The sequence below is a fragment of the Lacerta agilis genome, chromosome 6 (assembly GCF_009819535.1).
Source record: "Lacerta agilis isolate rLacAgi1 chromosome 6, rLacAgi1.pri, whole genome shotgun sequence".
NCBI lineage: Eukaryota > Metazoa > Chordata > Lepidosauria > Squamata > Lacertidae > Lacerta > Lacerta agilis.
The window spans coordinates 37,219,356-37,237,361 of record NC_046317.1 but is presented as its reverse complement, the minus strand read 5'-3'; the positions used below and the strand labels follow the sequence as shown (position 1 = coordinate 37,237,361).

At 40.4% G+C, this 18,006-nt stretch overlaps 1 protein-coding gene across 9 annotated transcripts in view; it reads right to left on the bottom strand.

Annotated features, from left to right (window-relative positions):
- Positions 1 to 18,006, bottom strand: part of DAB1 (DAB adaptor protein 1) — a 561,275-nt gene that overhangs the window by 438,068 nt on the left and 105,201 nt on the right. The window lies entirely within an intron of this gene.

Here is an 18,006-nt window from a genome sequence, read left to right as displayed (position 1 = left end):
AGCTTCCTGTCACTTAGGCATCCAATACTGGGGATCATGAAAGGACAGCACATAGCTAGATATTTTATCTTTACTTTCAGAGAAGGGGAAAGGTGTTTGAAGATTGTATTATTTCACATGCAAAAATATCTAGTAGGTCTTTGTTACTAGGCACCATGACTGATGGAAGTGGAGAAAAGGCACCATTTTCTTCTCCACTTCATACAGCAAAATGTCTGTCTTTGGCCTTCCCTCTTATGAAGGAAAACTCTACATGTGTATGATCTATATGCTGAACCTGAGTTTCTGACTGCAAGTGCAGGGCTGGTGCATGCACTGGGCCTGTTATGATAACCAGCCTAATATATGGAGATGAAGACAAACCAGCCAGCTTAATCCTGCTTCTTCTCTATGTTGACTGAATAGGTGGAACTGAGATTAAGTCTTAGCTCCAGAGATGAGTTTTAGCATTCAAAAGTGGCCTTTGTAATCAGACTTTGTTTATCTGGGGAGAGGGGAGGTATCCAGAACAGGTCTATAGATAACAGTTTTATGTCTAGCGTCAAATATTTCCTGCTGAGCTCAGAGGCAGTTTTAGAGTGCCACAACTGGTGTGGCAACAATGCTGTAGAACCGAGTGAGAGAGGCGGTGTGTGTGTGTACCAGCTTTTAGCATCGCACACGGCAGGACTGAAATTTGAGAGCCAAAAGCCCACCACTGCTAAGCTGCTCATATATGGCATATGCCACAAACAAATGGGGAAATAAATGTTTGGGATGTACCGGTAAACTCAAATCTGCAGTTGATTTCCAAAGAGCCACTGCATGCTCTCCCCCTGCTTCACCTTTCCTACCAATCTGCTTTCACCCCATAATGCCAAGTGGGGGGGAACAAAAGCTTGTTTGTTTTCTTGTAAGAGCCATTAAACGGGTTATAAAGCATAAGAATGGATGCTGAAATGGTTGTGTATATATTTATGATTGCATTGCACTAATATAGCTTTTAACAATACTTTGAGCCATGAAGCTTTAAAAATTCTGTCCTACCTCATAGATACTCAGTCACTAATGATATCATTTACAGGTAGGTAGCCGTGTTGGTCTGCCATAGTCAAAACAAAATAAACAAAATTTAATTTTTTTTAAAAAAAATCCTTCCAGTAGCACCTTAGAGACCAACTAAGTTTGTTCTTGGTATGAGCTTCCGTGTGCATGCACACTTCTTCAGATACACTGAAATAGAATGATATCATTGTCTGCTTGCTTGCTTGTTTCACCCCAAAGTACCAGGGTGGGTTGCAACATTGAAGTACAATGTTAAAGACAGTTTAAAACAACTTACCGGTACAATCACAAAAATAAGGCGGGTCCTAAAAATATACATGTAGGTGCAGTCCCTCCTGAGTTGATAAAGCTTCCCAAATTACAGAAAACAGGTCTTGGAGCTTTTGTGCCAATACTCTTATTAATTATTTTTAAAGAATTTTCTAAAACTTTTGTTGTTATGTTGGGCAACAATCTTATTATGGAATGGTCTTGCATTATAGAAGTTACCTGAGGGACGGTGTGTCCCGTTTTTCCACCTGAGGCAAAATGGGAAGGTGCTGCCCCACTGCCCAATCCTCACATACCTGGTCACATGGCGGTGCCTGCAAAGTGACAACAGCAGCAGCTTCAGGTGAGATCTGGTGAGATCTCACTGGAACCTGCCTCTGCTGCTGCTTCTCCAGAGGCAACGGTGGTGGGGCACCTGCAAAAGGTGCCACCTCCTGGGATTCTGCTTCCTAAGGCGGCTGCCTCAGTCCACTTCATAGGCAGGCTGGCCTGCCTTATGAAAATAATCTGATAAGGATGAGGGCAGGGGGCTAGCAAGTTAAGATGAATGAAAACCATGGCGTTATGCCTGTGCTTTGCTTAATGGGCACCAGAGGTTGAAGAATCCAAGTATAAGAGCTAATTTGTCAGGGTAGATGTGTGGTCATGTGGCACAGAAGCAGAAAGACTTGAACATCCAGCATTTCCCAAGCACCACCAGCAGAAGTTCAGAGCTAGCAAAGGGTATTGAACAGACAGGAAAAAGGTGATCCATTACTTCAACTTCTCCACCCCAAATCACTGTGATTGAAGAGAACTCTTAAAATTCCTTCTGCTTAGAAGCTAGACCAGGGGTCCCCAAACTAAGGCCCGGGGGCCGGATGCGGCCCAATCACCTTCTAAATGCGGCCCACAGACAGTCCGGGAATCAGCGTGTTTTTACATGAGTAGAATGTGTGCTTTTATTTAAAATGCATCTCTGGGTTATTTGTGGGGCATAGGAATTCGTTCATATATTTTTTTTCAAAATATAGTCCGGCCCCCCACAAGGTCTGAGGGACAGTGGACCGGCCCCCTGCTGAAAAAGTTTGCTGACCCCTGAGCTAGACTGAAAGAGCTTTCCTCCTCTCCCCAACTGAAATGTTTCAATTTTTGCAGACACGCTATATCTGCAGTATTTTTTTCATTGTCCAATGTGCCCCCAAATTGTTTTGGAAGACCTTGCTTCATTTTTAGGATGCTTCAGAAACATCTTGCTTCAACTCCAAGAATCTCTGCATTTGCCCAAAGGGACCTGCTTCTCTGCAGGGTTCATCTGAATCCACAGCACAGTGTCATCCTGCCCTTCAGGATAGAAAAACAGGGACCGTCGAAATCACATTGTGAGCCCCACTCACATGGTTGACTTTCTTCAAAGTGTGACTGGGAGAACTACCATGCCTCAGTGACTCCCATGACACAGCTGGCAATATAGGAGCCAGATCAAACTGAATACATTATCTTAAATGAGTCATATTTTCCCAGTACACCAGATACAAAATAATGGGGGCATTCAGAAGAAACTATAAGAAAGGCATGCAAAAGCTGTCTTTCTTATGAATTATAAAATGATTGTATGGACAAGGCCCCATGTATGAAGGGATAAAAAAGGGAAGGAGCTATCTCACACCTTCTCTTCTTCTTGCCTCAATGCTACAAATTAAATGTGGAGCACTCTTAACCTCGGGGAGCTCTTCAAACTTCTACACTGTCAGCATTTTTCTTTCCTGGGGAAAAGTCAAACGAGATATAAGTCTTAATTTAGATCATATCGGTGACTGCAAAGTAGAGAAAAGAACATTTTTATTTATACCCATTTCTTAGTAATTGGATGCCTCATATTATTCTGCTTTTGGGGGGTGGGAATTTGCTTGCTTTTTCCTGTGATGTGCTTACTTGGGTCGTGGTTTTTTCTAATCTACCTGAAGAAAATCCAATGTTTTGAATTTGTAAACGACCAATACTACAAACAGAAAGCTTATTCCTCTGCATTAGAGATGAAAGAGTCCAACTATAAGGCAATACATCCCAATGATGTTATTGTGCGAGAGGAGTCTTTCTTCTTGTTGCTCAAACTGGAGTGCCACAGGCAACTCACTGTGTTTCATTCTGTAATGTGAGAAAGAGTCCTCACAGTTGTCACAAATTGCAGATGCCTGGAAAAAAAAGAGACTCAGATCCATTGCTTGAAAGCCACTTGTCTCAATGGCTAGAGGATTGGTCTAGACTCAGGAACAACCAGCATTTGAGTTCCAGTTTAGTCAGAAGCTCACAGGGTGGCCTTTTGGGGCAATGGACTCTCTTTCAGATTTGCATCTTCATACGGAGAATGGAAATAATAGAGACAGAGCCACACATGTATGATAGAAAAGTAGGTGAGTGTAATCCAGTTCTATTAAAATAAGCAGGAGCTTTTGCTCTGATTTCAGTGGAATGAATGTATTTAAAGTGCTATGAAAATAATGAGTCTTCAAAAAAAAAAGTTTTAACTGCAAGGTTACAGACTGATAATGAATTACAATGCAATCCAATGCACACCTACTCAGAAATAAGAGTCACTGAGTTCAATAAGTCTTACTCCAAGGTAAGTGTTTATAGTCTTTGCTAGGAATCCACAGGTTTATTTTGACTATTTTTACTAGAATATATACAATATATAAGGGTCACTGAGAAATGAATTTTGCAAAGGCAGAGATGTTCCTTAACTACCAACATCATTGACCATTTATTGGATAGGTGAGTAAAGAGTGGTGGCCTACTGCCTTGGAAGAAAGAGTAGGTGGGTCACATCTGCCTGTGGCACACTGTCTTCTGCCAGAGATGTGACTAATTTAAAGGAAGGAATTAATTTCCTGAAAGATGATTCATCCGTCTGATCTAATGGAAACTGCTGGGCCAGCAAGGGCATGTGTTTCACTCTCTTGCCTTTTTCTCATCAAAAATAATGCAAAGGCTGGGCACCAAAACACATCTATCACACAAACTTTAGGAGTCACAGGATGCTGCTATATATTAAGTGAGAACATTGCCCAGAATTGTTGAAGCCAACTGGTTCTCCAGGGTTTTAGACAGGGGTCTTCCAAGGCCCTGGATTTGAGATGCCATGAGCAAAACTGAGCACCTTCCAAGCAGACCTATCCATGCAACGGAAAAAAAAAACTTTTAGAGGACACCGGTCTCTGAGATGTACGGTATCTAAATCTAACTCAGCAGAACATAGCATAACCAGTGTTGTTGTGAGGCAAGCCAAACAGGTATAAAGCATAGAATGAAAGTGTCACTCCATAGCAGGAGTTTTAGAATCCTCTACCTGTTTCTGCCCAGGTAGCCCAAAACCACTTCTCTCAGCTGTTCTCTCTTCCAGCGTGACTTAGTTCCAATTCTGCAGCCCTGTTTGCAGGAAAGCACCTGAAGGACACGGGTTTCACCCTTTCACTCTTTTACTCTTTCCCCTTCAAAATGTTTCCCACCACTTCATACCTCTTAGGTGGGGATTCAGATATCTAAACCAGGAGTCTAAAACCACCATGTCACTGGAGCCTGTAACATGGCCAACATGAGACAGCTACATGCTTCCATTCACTCTGCTACCAAAGCTAATATTTGAAACCAAAAAAATTAAGGCACTTACACGGCACCCCTCTTGAGGCAGTGTATGAAGCGTTTTCCACAGATGTACAGATTTAGTAATTATAGCTGTTCTCTCTTTTTGTCCTTATTTAGTACTTTAATCTCTGTAATTAAAGCATCTAGCTGCCACAGTGATGTGCACCACAGAAATATGCACTGTATAATCTAACTAGTTATTAACACTCCAAATAATGAGTGAGAAACTAGACACAAGACCTTTGCTATACTAGAAAGGAGAGCAAAATACCCCTCAAGCACCGGGTGAAGTCCAGAAGCCAGTAACTCTGTGCTGAATGTCTAAAAGTCTTCCCTACCTTCCATCCACTAGGATACAAGGGTTAGTTACCAAACCAGATGGTATCTTTCATGGGAAGTTTCTAGATGATGTCTTAACGTGGGTCAGTCTGCATAGCTTTGAAAGATAGCCAAGTTGCAGCTCAGTCAGAGTGGGATACCACTCCAACCAGGGATGCTGGAGCAATGGTATTTCTGTGAATTCTGAGGGAAGCTCACATGATCCACACTTCCCAGGCCATTGTGCATATTGGAACATTATTCTCTATTGGATTTTGCTCTTTCTGAATTTTGTGATGCTGTCCTCAGCTAAAAAACAAAAAAGCTTTAAATGCTTCTGATATGATAAAATTCAGTTTAGAAATGTGTTCCTTGATACGAAGTATGGAATTAAATCCATATTGTGTTATAAAGTATGCATTTCAATGTGGATTTTCATGCAGGTTTTTCTTTTTTTTTTAAGCACACACCAGATTAATGGAGAAATAGGACAGAATGGATTTACGTGAAACTGACATGGACTGGATATAGACTGTTCCATCCATCCACCTCTGCCCTGTAAGGAATCCACGATAAAAATGCCAACACCTTGCAATTATAAAACAATATCTAGTGTTAAGTAGTGTTACATTCAAGATATGATACACTAGTGAGGCTCACTAGGATAAATCTAGTTACAGGTGGGTAGCCGTGTTGGTCTGCCATAGTCAAAACAAAATCAAAAATTCTTTCCAGTAGCACCTTAGAGACCAACTGAGTTTGTTCCTGGTATGAGCTTTCGTGTGCATGCACACGAAAGCTCATACCAGGAACAAACTCAGTTGGTCTCTAAGGTGCTACTGGAAAGAATTTTTGATTTTGTTTAGGATAAATCTGTAGCTAGGTAATATTTGTTATCTAAAATGAGCAAAGGATTGTTTGTTTGGGGGGCAAATTCATGTCAGCTGTAGTTTATTTATTTGATAAAATTTATACACCACTGGATTGTGACGTTTGAAAAATGCTGACAGAGAAAGGATGATCAGCAAATGTGGAGCAGTTCAAGGAGGAAGCTTCAAAGAAGCTGCAGATTTACCTAGGTGATGGAGGGGGAGGGAATACAATGCATAAAGACAGCACATCCAGTGTACTGTATATTTATTTCCTTCAATGGTCCATATGACATATTCCAGCCAATTCCTAATGCACATGCTAATCTGGCAGACTTTGATCATTTGGTTTGCCCGTTTATGGGGAATGGAAAGGATGCTGAAGTGAGAAATACATATGGAAAAAACCCCACATATCTGTTAAATCTGTATTATTTGGTAAGGCCTCGGGAAATAGGTAACCTGGATAGACTCTCAAGTGCTCTGAATATCAGTTTGATATATTTTGGGTAATAGCTCCTCTTCCCTGTAAGCACATGAATGAAAGACTTAAAGCACAACTTTTCATTATTTCAGTGATATTTAGGCTTCTTTCACATAAATGTAGCTCCTTTGTTTATCCCAGGATATTCCAGCCTCCCCCACCCCACCCCTTGTGCCTTTCTCAGGAAGGTGAGAGAAGGTTCACAGGCATTTTTCCCAATTAAAACACGGCTGTGTCATATTCCAGAGCTATGGGGGAGGGGAATAAAGGAAGATTAGAAAGAAAATCTATTACATGTAAGAGATTTTAGCAGAGTCCCTCGGGCCCTGGAAGCAGGGCTTAAGACAGCAATGTCTGAAATTTATTCTAAATATATAGGCTTGCTAATTAGAAATCATTTGGATATTACAGTGTCTTCAGAAGCAAAGGAAGAGGAGACAATCCTTGCTTATTATTAAATCCCTTGGAGCATGCATATATATGCTTTTTTGACTGCATGTTTCCCCCTTTGCAGGTACATATAGGGCATACATGGCATTATAGGGTCACAGTCTGTTTAATTTATGTTTAGCTTTTTATTTAGTTTATATTTGCTTTTAATAAAATACCTACTCTTTAGCTAAATAAACAAGTACCCTACCTATTTTATATGTCGGTGCTTTGCTTTCTCTTCTGGTTTATGGTTCCCACATAGGCATACTCAATGACCAAATTATTTCAGTAATACCATTTATTTTTTTCCAGAAATGGGGAGAGCTAGCCTGGTGATTGGATGTCAAGGGTGTAGCTAGCAGTCCAGCCCCATGCCATACAAGTGAATAATACATGAATAGCACCAATTCCATATCCAGTTTGAGCAATTTCTAAGCTTTTTTTGCTATTGTTGTTTATGTTGGTATGGGGTGAATTGCCACATGGAGATATCATCAGATAATTGTGTTTCAATAAATTACCAAAGAGCAATCTGGCCATATGAATCAGCAAACAAAGCTAGGACCTAGCTATTGACAGAAAAAACCAAACTCATCACATAATTTTCTATCTCTGCTTCAAATGCAAAATAATGCAACTAACAATAAAGGACCCCTAATTTATCAGCTCTAAATTTTTTCACTAGGATATGATACCTGCTTATCTAGTTGTAGACTAAATTCATTCAGTTAAGGCTGAAAGTGCTTTATATTAAATTAAATTATATTATATTCTAGATGCCGACAGATATGCAATATAATAAAGATCTTCATACAGAGTAATCCTATCTATACATGTTTACTTAGAAGTAAGTTCCACTGTGTTCAATGGACCTTACTTCCTCCTGTGTGTTTAGGATTGCAATCCTAATCAAGTTGCTATCCCCACTACAATAGAATGGGATAAAGATGTGCAATGTAACCCTATGTATACCTGCTCAGAATTTAATGTAATGGAAATTTCAAGGTAAATTGGCATAGAGTTATAGTCTTGGACTGCAAGTACATGCAATTAACTTCCAACAACATTTTTTCATCTGTCTTGGAAAACTTGAAATGCAACAGCAACAATCTTTGCAGAAATAAATCCCACTTTTGGAAAGAAAAGCAAAATGTTTCTAACAATAATCTATTGCTGATTATCCAAGTATCACAGAGCTCTTGGCATATATGCAGGAAACCCTGTGAGATGCTAAGTCTATCCAATTTCATGGCATGTGAACTGAAAAGAGGATTAAGGCTCAACAGGTTGAAATTTGGGCAACTAAATATTTTAAACAAAGACGTCAGAACATGACAATGGACTCTTCTCTGTGGTCACTTGCAGATGACCTGTTTATTGAGCATTCATCCTGCTTCATTAGCACAAAGTTTACAAGGAGGTTAGACTACATTTGGCTGTTGTTGTTGTTCAGTCGTTCAGTCGTGTCCGACTCTTCATGACCCCATGGACCAGAGCACGCCAGGCACGCCTATCCTTCACTGCCTCTCGCAGTTTGGCCAAACTCATGTTAGTCGCTTCGAGAACACTGTCCAACCATCTCATCCTCTGTCGTCCCCTTCTCCTTGTGCCCTCCATCTTTCCCAACATCAGGGTCTTTTCTAGGGAGTCTTCTCTTCTCATGAGGTGGCCAAAGTACTGGAGACTCAACTTCAGGATCTGTCCTTCTAGTGAGCACTCAGAGCTGATTTCTTTGAGAATGGATAGGTTTGATCTTCTTGCAGTCTACGGGACTTTCAAGAGTCTCCTCCAGCACCATAATTCAAAAGCATCAATTCTTCGGCGATCAGCCTTCTTTATGGTCTAGCTCTCACTTCCATACATTACTACTGGGAAAACCATAGCTTTAACTATATGGACATTTGTTGCCAAGGTGATGTCTCTGCCTTTTAAGATGATGTCTATGTTTGTCATTGCTTTTCTCCCAATAAACAGGCAGATTAGCAGATTAGAGAGGCATTGTTGATAACTGCTATTCCGTCTTCATACTCAAATCATCCATGCTTTTCGGAACACTTCCAACATTCATGCCTTTTGCCTTCTTTTCTATAAGTCTACTCTTGAACTATTTGTGTTGTGAACATAAGAACTGCCTTGCTAGGAGATAAGGTCCTGTCTGATGCTTCCAGAAGCACATAAGCAGGGTCAAAGTTCCAGCTAGGTAATTTTAGACTGCTCACTCTGCTGAACTTCTATTCAAGTTCTGACCTGATAGCATTACTAAGCAGACGCTGAAGGTCACGGCCATTCTCTCTTGGATGTAGTACTCAAATGCATTCCACCTCAGGCATCAGTGATATTGTCTGAAGAGGGAATACTGCTAGGGTGGAAGTGCAAGGATGGGCCCATAGTCCTACCCAAGTTGCTGTGTGACTCCTCTGGATCTGCACAGGTTTACAGTGGGCCATTACTTGTATATTCATGGAGACTAGACATATGAGTGGGAATGCTAAGTATGCAAAATGTATCCATTATGAACTTCTGTTATCCTTTTTAAATCATCCCACCATATAACAGAAAAATGCAAAACTGATAATCCTGTGCATAAGTACTCAGAAGTAAATCCCACTGAGTTCAGTGCAACTTACTCTTAGATAAAGGTGTATAATAGGTGGGCAGCTTTTTTGGACTGAGGGCTGCATTACAACAGTGGGCAGAGCCAGAGTGAGAAATAACACAACATTATCTTGTTTGTTTGTTTGTTTGTTTGTTTGTTTGTTTGCTTGCTTGCTTGCTTGCTTGCTTGCTTGTTTGTAACTCCACTCAACTTCCACCTTCAATTTTCTTTTTTGACTTTTCTTTTACATTTTTTTTATGGAAGATGAGGTCCTTTTAACTGCCTTGACTGTGCAAAGAGCCAAAAAACCAATAATCTCAGCAAAAGAATGCAAATTACATTGATGCACAACAGAACTGCAAGCCCTATCCTACAAAATATGGTAACTGCAAGATGCATGGGTGATTTGTATATTTGCAAGGAGCATAAGTCTACCACTCTGAAGATACATTTTCTTCTCTGCTTTTATCTTTTTGCAGAGGGACTGCAGTTACACGCTTTCCACAAACACCAGAGCTCTTCTCCCTCTCACTGCCTCCCTATTGAACACTTGATGGGTGCAAGGGGAACCATGCTGGCTGGAACTGACAGGAGTCAGAGTTCAACAACATTTGGACAGCACTATGTTTGCTATCTTTCTGCTGGCCAATGCAGGGATCAGTTTGCAAAGGATTGGATGCAAATAAGACAACATAGTACAATATATTCACAACTCTATATGATGTCATGTCTTATTGATGATAGGTTCATCCTAAGCAGACAAGGCACAGAGCGCCCCCAACCTGTGGGTCATTGCCATTCTAAAGTCACAGGAAGTAGGAGGAGCAAGTCTAAAGAAGGATCCAAAATCTGTCACCTTGGGATCACCAAAAGTCGGAAGCAATGAAAAGGAAAACCTCAAAACTCACTGAGTCTTGCTGTGTGAGCAATAACAATTTTCCAGCCTAGTAAATGTTGAAATAATCTTTTTTCTAGTGTGTATAGATTTTTAAAAGATGACAGCTGGAACAATGTTACAACCATGGGTAGTTGACAGAACAGTTTGCTGAACACAGTGCCATGAAAGTATTTTCATTTTCTGGCTGCAGATATTTGCTTCCCTCGTATATTCATAAACAACATGCATCCGTTTATTTCACTTTGCATTTAATGTTTTATGCATATTTGATTATTTTTACCTTCAGAAAAGAATCAATAATGCAGAATAGCTACCCAATTTCAGCGGAGAACAGTTAAATAGATGCTGCAATGCAATTAGCTCCACACTGCCAGGGCTGCTTTACCTACATGCACCATTCATCTGAGTGGCAAAATGGAAAATTACTACAAGGGTAAGATCTATAAGGAAAGCCATCACCCGGATGATAAGTGGTGAGGATTTATGAAAAACCGTTTACAGCGCTGCAGTGCACAGATCCATAAACTTGAAACTTTGCAGTTTAGAGGCAGTATTTATACTCTCTAATTCCCTTATCAGCAACAACTATGGCATCTGTGTTGCTTAAGTATCCTTAGGGCAGGTGGAGGGAAATGTTTCCAAGCACCATGACCGTAATCAGTCTCCATAAAGTGACCACACACATTTCTATAAGTCTCTTAGAAATATATAAAAGCACACGTTTATTTTGTACAGTCAGATGTAATGCTCCAACAGTCTCTCTATCAACCTGGTACCCTCAAGATGTTTTGCACTCCAACCAGCACAGCCATACTAGCTGAGGCTAATGGGAATTATATTCCAAAACATCAGGAGGGCACCAGGTTGGTGAAGGCTCAGCTACCAAATTCTGACTTGTAAGAGGCAAGAAAATAAAATCTGAGAAAAAAATTAAACCCACTAGTAAAATGTCTGGAGTGGGTTTTTTATTAACTAAAAGCCTTAGGGCTAAAGTAGATCATGGATTCAGATAGCTCTGTTGATTAGAGCATGGTGTTGATAATGCCAAGGTGGAAGGTTTGATCCCCGTATGAGACAGCTGCACATTCCTGCATTGTAGGGGGTTGGGCAATGTGATCCTAGAGTCCTCTCCAACTCTACTGTTCTATGATTCTATATGTTAAATAAGTGATTATATTTGTGTATCTTCAGTGCTATTTTTTCTAGAAAAAGAGGTGACAGAACTCATCATGAAAGCCCTGTGCATCTATCTGTCTATCCATCTATCTATCTATCTATCTATCTATCGCAAGCAGGCATGTGATTCCTAATCAGGATTTGGGCAGCACTGTGGAGAAAGAAGGGAAAAATGAAGTTAAAACCTCTTCCCAATGAAAATCCACTCAAAATATATAATTTACTTGATTGTTAGATACCGTGATATCCCACCTTTTCTCCAAGGAGACTGATTGAGGTCATGCTATCTGTCAAAGTGGAGACCCACTGGCCAGATCCAGTTCCTAACCCCTGGTATATAGAAAAATGTGGCTAAGTAGAATTTGGGCATGGAATCTCTTATTTTTTAATTAGGTTCTCTTATCGAAACTAACAGGAGCCCCTATTTGAAAAGACATCTAGTAAATGAACTGCAGTGACTGTAATTTGCCACAGAGATGTTTGACGGATATGAAAAGCAGTTCTACCAATATTTTTGAAGCACTATATGCTTAATGAGTGAGAGGCCTTAAACCCAGAGGCACTGTGTTAATTACAAAGAGATGTTTAATGAAGAAGGTCGTAATTATCTAACCTTGTCATCTATAGAATTAACAAGCCATGATAATGAAGGGAACTCACAAAGCAAAGAAGAGACTTCCAAGTCAAATGTGCACGTGCGGCTTCAAAACATAAAATATACCTGACTGTGTGTGTGCATACACATTATAAATGCTGTTTAATTTTGTGTACTTGTAAAGTAGAGCAGCAAACATAAGTTAGGGGCTGAGTTTAAGAACATCTAAAATGCCAGCTGCTCGCACATTTTGATTATTACTGTTAATGCAATAATTAATGGGAGGTGAGATGGAAAGTTGATCAATTTAATCTGGGGAAACTAAGCAGCGAGCTTACAAAAAATGAGAAGACACAGATGAGAAAGACATCGTATCTTTTGAACATCTCTGCCTATGCACTAAATCCCATATGGCAAATGCTTCATATGCCAGTGTTAACAATTTCAAACTAAGGTGCTCCTATCCCAATGTAGGCCTTAGCACAGCAGCTGCAGAGATAGATATATACTGTATATCAACTTTACTGACTTTCCTTCATGTTATAGTTTTCCTAGCCTTTGTTAAAACATCTTAGTTGGCAACAAAGTACTAGAGATACTTTAAATTCAGCACAGCATCAAAATATATAAGGCACCATTTCAGCAGCTCATCTTCTTGAAAATATATGCAAATGTGTATGTATAACAAAGCAATTTACATGTACCCAAAATCTCAAAGAGAGAGTATCTGCTTTGATCAAAACTTATAATGGGGGTTTATCTGTAGGACATAAAAACAATGTCTGCCTTCGAGAAAACAGCAGTGGCTTTAGATTGCTTTTTCTATAGTTGCATTAGTTTTTGCAAAGTAGTAAGGGTTGTGTAAACACTTCCATAACAATCCTTTATTTTTTCCTAGGGTTGTACACTCACTGGTAAGAAATATCTCTATAGATTATAAAATGGCATGCAAGGCCTATGAGAGAACATAAATTTCACTACTAGAAGACTGTCTCAAGATATATATATGTATATTTTAAAGAAAACGTTTATTTTAAATTTATGTAGTATATATTTAGAAACTAAAATAGAGGGAAATGAAACTTTCGAGAGGCAGTGATTTTGTGCTGGTATCCATGCTAATATTATCAATATATGAATGTTGGCACCTTATTTGTTAAAAGAAGAAGAAGAAATCTATAGAGTAAGATTCCAAGAGTAGGGATAACTGACTCATTGTAAAATCATATATTTTATAAACAGACAACATTCCTGTTATAAAACTGTTATTTGTGAACCTCATCAGCTTTGTTAACAATTAAAATCGGTAATGCAGCAAATGACACCTTTTTTAAAAATAAATTGAAATATCCTGTATATGTTGACAATGTAGGAAATATTTGAGGTCAAGGTGGGAGATGGGAGCCAGGTCAGCAATAACGCACAAAGTGAAGTTAACTCCTTATTCAAAGAAACAAAAGCAGACCATGCCTAATAAGCACAGCAACTCTCTTGCCAGGACATCTTATCCCAATGGGGCATTTGCAAGCACTGAAGGTCCCTCCCTTCCCACAGTTCCCTATCTCTCTTCCTCCCCATGGTCCTTCCCAAGCAACCTGAGACTAATTCGCCTTGTCTGTCTTTGCTTCACTCTCTTCATACCTTTGCAGGTTCTGGGCAACCAGAGGGGAGGGGAGCTGGTTGCAGCAGGAGGGGGAGACACCCTGGCTTCTTCAGCAGCCTGCCTGATCTTTGCCTCTTGGCCCACCTCCACTTCTGCATCTGATTCTGGACTTCTCTCTTCCCCAGTATCTTCCTGCTTACTAAATCCTGTTACCTCTTCAGCTTCTGCCACCTCCTCCTCCCAGTCTGTTCCCTCTTCTCCCTCTGACCACTCATTGTCATCCCACCACCAATCCCCTGGCTCTGAGCCATCTTCCTTTGGGGGCTCCCTTAGGGATTCCCCAGCTGGTGCTTCCCACCACACCTCTGCATCTAGCCAGTCCATGACATGTGAGCAGACAGATGAGGGCTACACTAAAAGAAGTCCCACACAATCCTATTTATGCTTTCTCAGAAACCAATCCCCCTGTACTCAGTGGGTTTTATTCCCTAGTAAGCATGCTTAGAATTGCAGCCTTAAGTACCTCTGAACATGTGTTTCAGATAGGCTTAGCATCCAATTTTTATCAAAATGAAGATGGGACTGTGCCACTCACCAGACCTCCCTCCAACTAAATGACTACTGCATGTCAGAGGGGGAAGGTAACTGCTAGGTCAGTGCAGTATGAATTCACAAGCAGGGAATTTTATTTACTTAAGAAAATATACTATATAAACACTGTCTTTCATAACAGGGTGCTCCCATTGGTTCAACTGAATTCAGATTGGCTCTCTATATATGCAAATTTGGTGATGGGGGAACTACTCTTGCATTTTAGACATTGGGGTATGGAAAACAAGAGGGCAGCTCCTCTGATGTTACTGTAAACTACATGAATTCTTTTCTTACCTCTGGGTAGAACTATGAGACAGTGCAAGCAGCATTTTTAACAATAACTGGTATATCAACCTTTTTCTGGTGTCATTTAAATCTGTGTATCTATTTCACATGTGTGCCAGAAGAGAGCATCAGAGACAGGAGCTAATAATTGCATATGCATAACTGCCTTGCCACACAGTTAATTGCAGTATGATAAAATAGAGGTAATGAATAGAAATAACTTTCATTTTAATAATGTATGCGACCGAAGCATACTACTCAATATGTATGTGTGCACATTATATCAGCTGTGCACAGCTCTCAGCTATATACTACCCGTGCAAACCATTAAATGAAAGTAAAATCAAGTCTTAGAAGTCCTTTTGACTTATCTGATCACTTCACCTATTGTCATTGCAGCTGTACTTATCCTGGAGTTTTACTAGCAATAAGGACAGAGATGTTGGCATATTATTTGCCATCTTCAAGGATACACAGCGGTGCTGTCATTCTGCCCTCAATAAGGCACTCCAGAAATTCAGCTATAGCCTACTTATGGATGAATCTTCTGACAGCTTTGACACTTCCATTTTCACTTCCTCAGTTTTGATGCTCCTTATCATTAACACAGCTCCACTCTATAATTTGTGTTAAATGACTACCATTGATGAAGCTGAAGGAAATGGCTCCCAAACTTTTATTTTGACCTTATAAAGTAATCTAATTGGTACAGAGTCTACAGACACATTTAGTTTTCTACTGCAATGGAAGCTATCATCCGAGTTACAAGGCAGTGCTAAGGGATATTTTTTATTCTGCATGCAAATGGTTCATATGCCCACTGTGACTTACCACAAGATACAGTGTTAAGAAACAAGGACTTTGCACATTCATGAGTATTCAAGCTTTAGAACACAGCTGCTAGGCTGTGATGCCATTGTGATGCTGAAATACATTTAAGGAGGTCCCCAAAGTCGAATTCATTGGTGGAAATACATGAATGGCAAATGCATAGAAAAGACAGAGAAACAGCTAAGGGAGAGCATCCAGTTTCAAGGCATATATCCTACCTTAGTGAGTTGTAGATCCAACAGGGCCTGTCTGAATTCAGATCCCAAGCACACAGATTAAAATATATGCTGGCCTATAAATCATTACCGTTAGCTATCCTTGACATTGCCATGCTCAATGATCCGGCCTACATGTGAGGGTCCGGCAGTGCTGGTGTAGGAGGAGGAGGATGCCTATTGGATGGGGAGTAGTCCATGTCAGATTTGGGGTTGTGGCTATTACCAGGGAAGTTCTTAGAATCAGGCCCCATTGCAGGAGCTGAAAGCAGACAGGGGTGGGCGAGTGGAAGGGCCAGACCCAAGTGGCATCCTGAGACATGGCCATTATTCTGATTGCTGGAACCAGACAGCCATCTTGCTGGAACCAGACAGCCGTCTCAAGCAGTTACTTGCTACCATGTTCCAGTTTTCAAAAGCTTTGAAGGATTACCTGTTTCAGGTGGCCTTTAGCTGAAAATGAGGGTGGAGGAATATGATTTATACAGGGAATTTGGTAGTTCTGATCATTTTAGCACTGCCAGCATCAATCTGCCTCTTGCATTTAATATCCACTTAAGTCTGCTTTAAAAAACAACAACACCTATATGCAAAATGTATATTATACATACAATATGTATGAAAGAACCAAGCCTCATGCTTTACTATATTTCTCTGCTGCGCTCAGGACCTGCTAGCTCAGGTCCCACAAGTATCAAGTTGGCCACAGGATGCTGGACTAGATGGACCACTGGCCTGATCCAGCAAGCTTGTCTTATGTTCTGCAGAATAATTTTATAAGCTTTAATATGTAAGTATTTCTGGAGAGGTCTGTGCATTGTTGTATGTTATCTGTTTATGTGCTGGTTGCTTTAGGAAGCCTGGAATGTATATGTGTATAATATTACAGTATAGTAATGCATATAATACTGCACATAATAATGACTATAATAATGCAGAAAAACGTTGAGAACTGTTCATATTTTTAGCAGAACCAGGGGGTGGAAATAACTTGTTGAGATCAATGAGCATAGCAGGAGCTGGTGGTAGGGCGGACTGTGCTCTACAATGAGATTTTCAGAAAATTCTACTCATACTTTGGCAACATGGGGTTCTGAGGGAGGGGTGTCTTTTGTTCTCTCTTAACTGTTGGTCTTATGGAAACTATGCTTGTATTATGGAATGAGTGTTTAGTTACTGCTAATTTTTTTTTAATTGCAGGTGGGATTGGAAGTGTTAATTCTATTCTGAGACCTGGTATTTCTTATTAACCAAGCCACCTTGAAAAATTTATTCAGAAAGAGTAAAAATAGCAGTAAAAGCATGCCTATTTGCTGCAGGAAAAATAATCCCACACCAGACCTCTGGTGATAACACAGACCCTGAGAGTGGAGGTAATGGTTGCAAATAAGAGTTTTGCCTACATTATATAATGTGGCCTGAAATTTGGTTCCAAAGTGGAGTAAGAATGAAAAAAACAAGGCCAAGTAGCAACTTGAAAATGAAACAGAACTTGGTTTGCTCAACAGCTTTAAAATGATTGGGTGGGTGGATGGGGAATAAACATATAAAAATAGAGCAGGCATAGGCAAACCCGGCCCTCCAAATGTTTTGGGACTACAACTCCCATCATCCCTGAACACTTGTCCTGTTAGCCAAGGATGATGGGAGTTGTAGTCCCAAAACATCTGGAGGGCCGAGTTTGCCTATGCCTGAAATAGAGGGTTGTCTCCAAAGCAGTGTCATTAGAGTTTGGCTGTTTCCTCTCTTCCCTCTATGTGCCCCCCCAATATTCTCCAGAAGGCCTCCCACCCCAGAGGTGAAGGTGTGCAGGGAGCTTCTGGGAAGAGGAGGGGAAAGTTCTGTTCCATTAGCTCACAGCCCTTGCACTAGCAGAATGGGAGCACTGGATCCCACCGATTATCTGTAGAAATTGCTGGTTTTATATTTTTTATAGTAATACTTACTGTTTCAATAGGACTTGCAAATGTCCAAAGCACTTCATACACATTATTTAGTTGCAATCGTTAAATCAACCCTCTAAGGTTGTTGTAAGCATCATTACAACCCCCCAGACTAAAGATGTGGGAAGGAGGGCGAGGCTGGGAGAGAGTGGCTTGCTTAATGCCACCTTGTGAATTAATGTCAGAAACAAAACTTGAACCGGAGGTGTCCAGATTCTTAGCTCAGTCT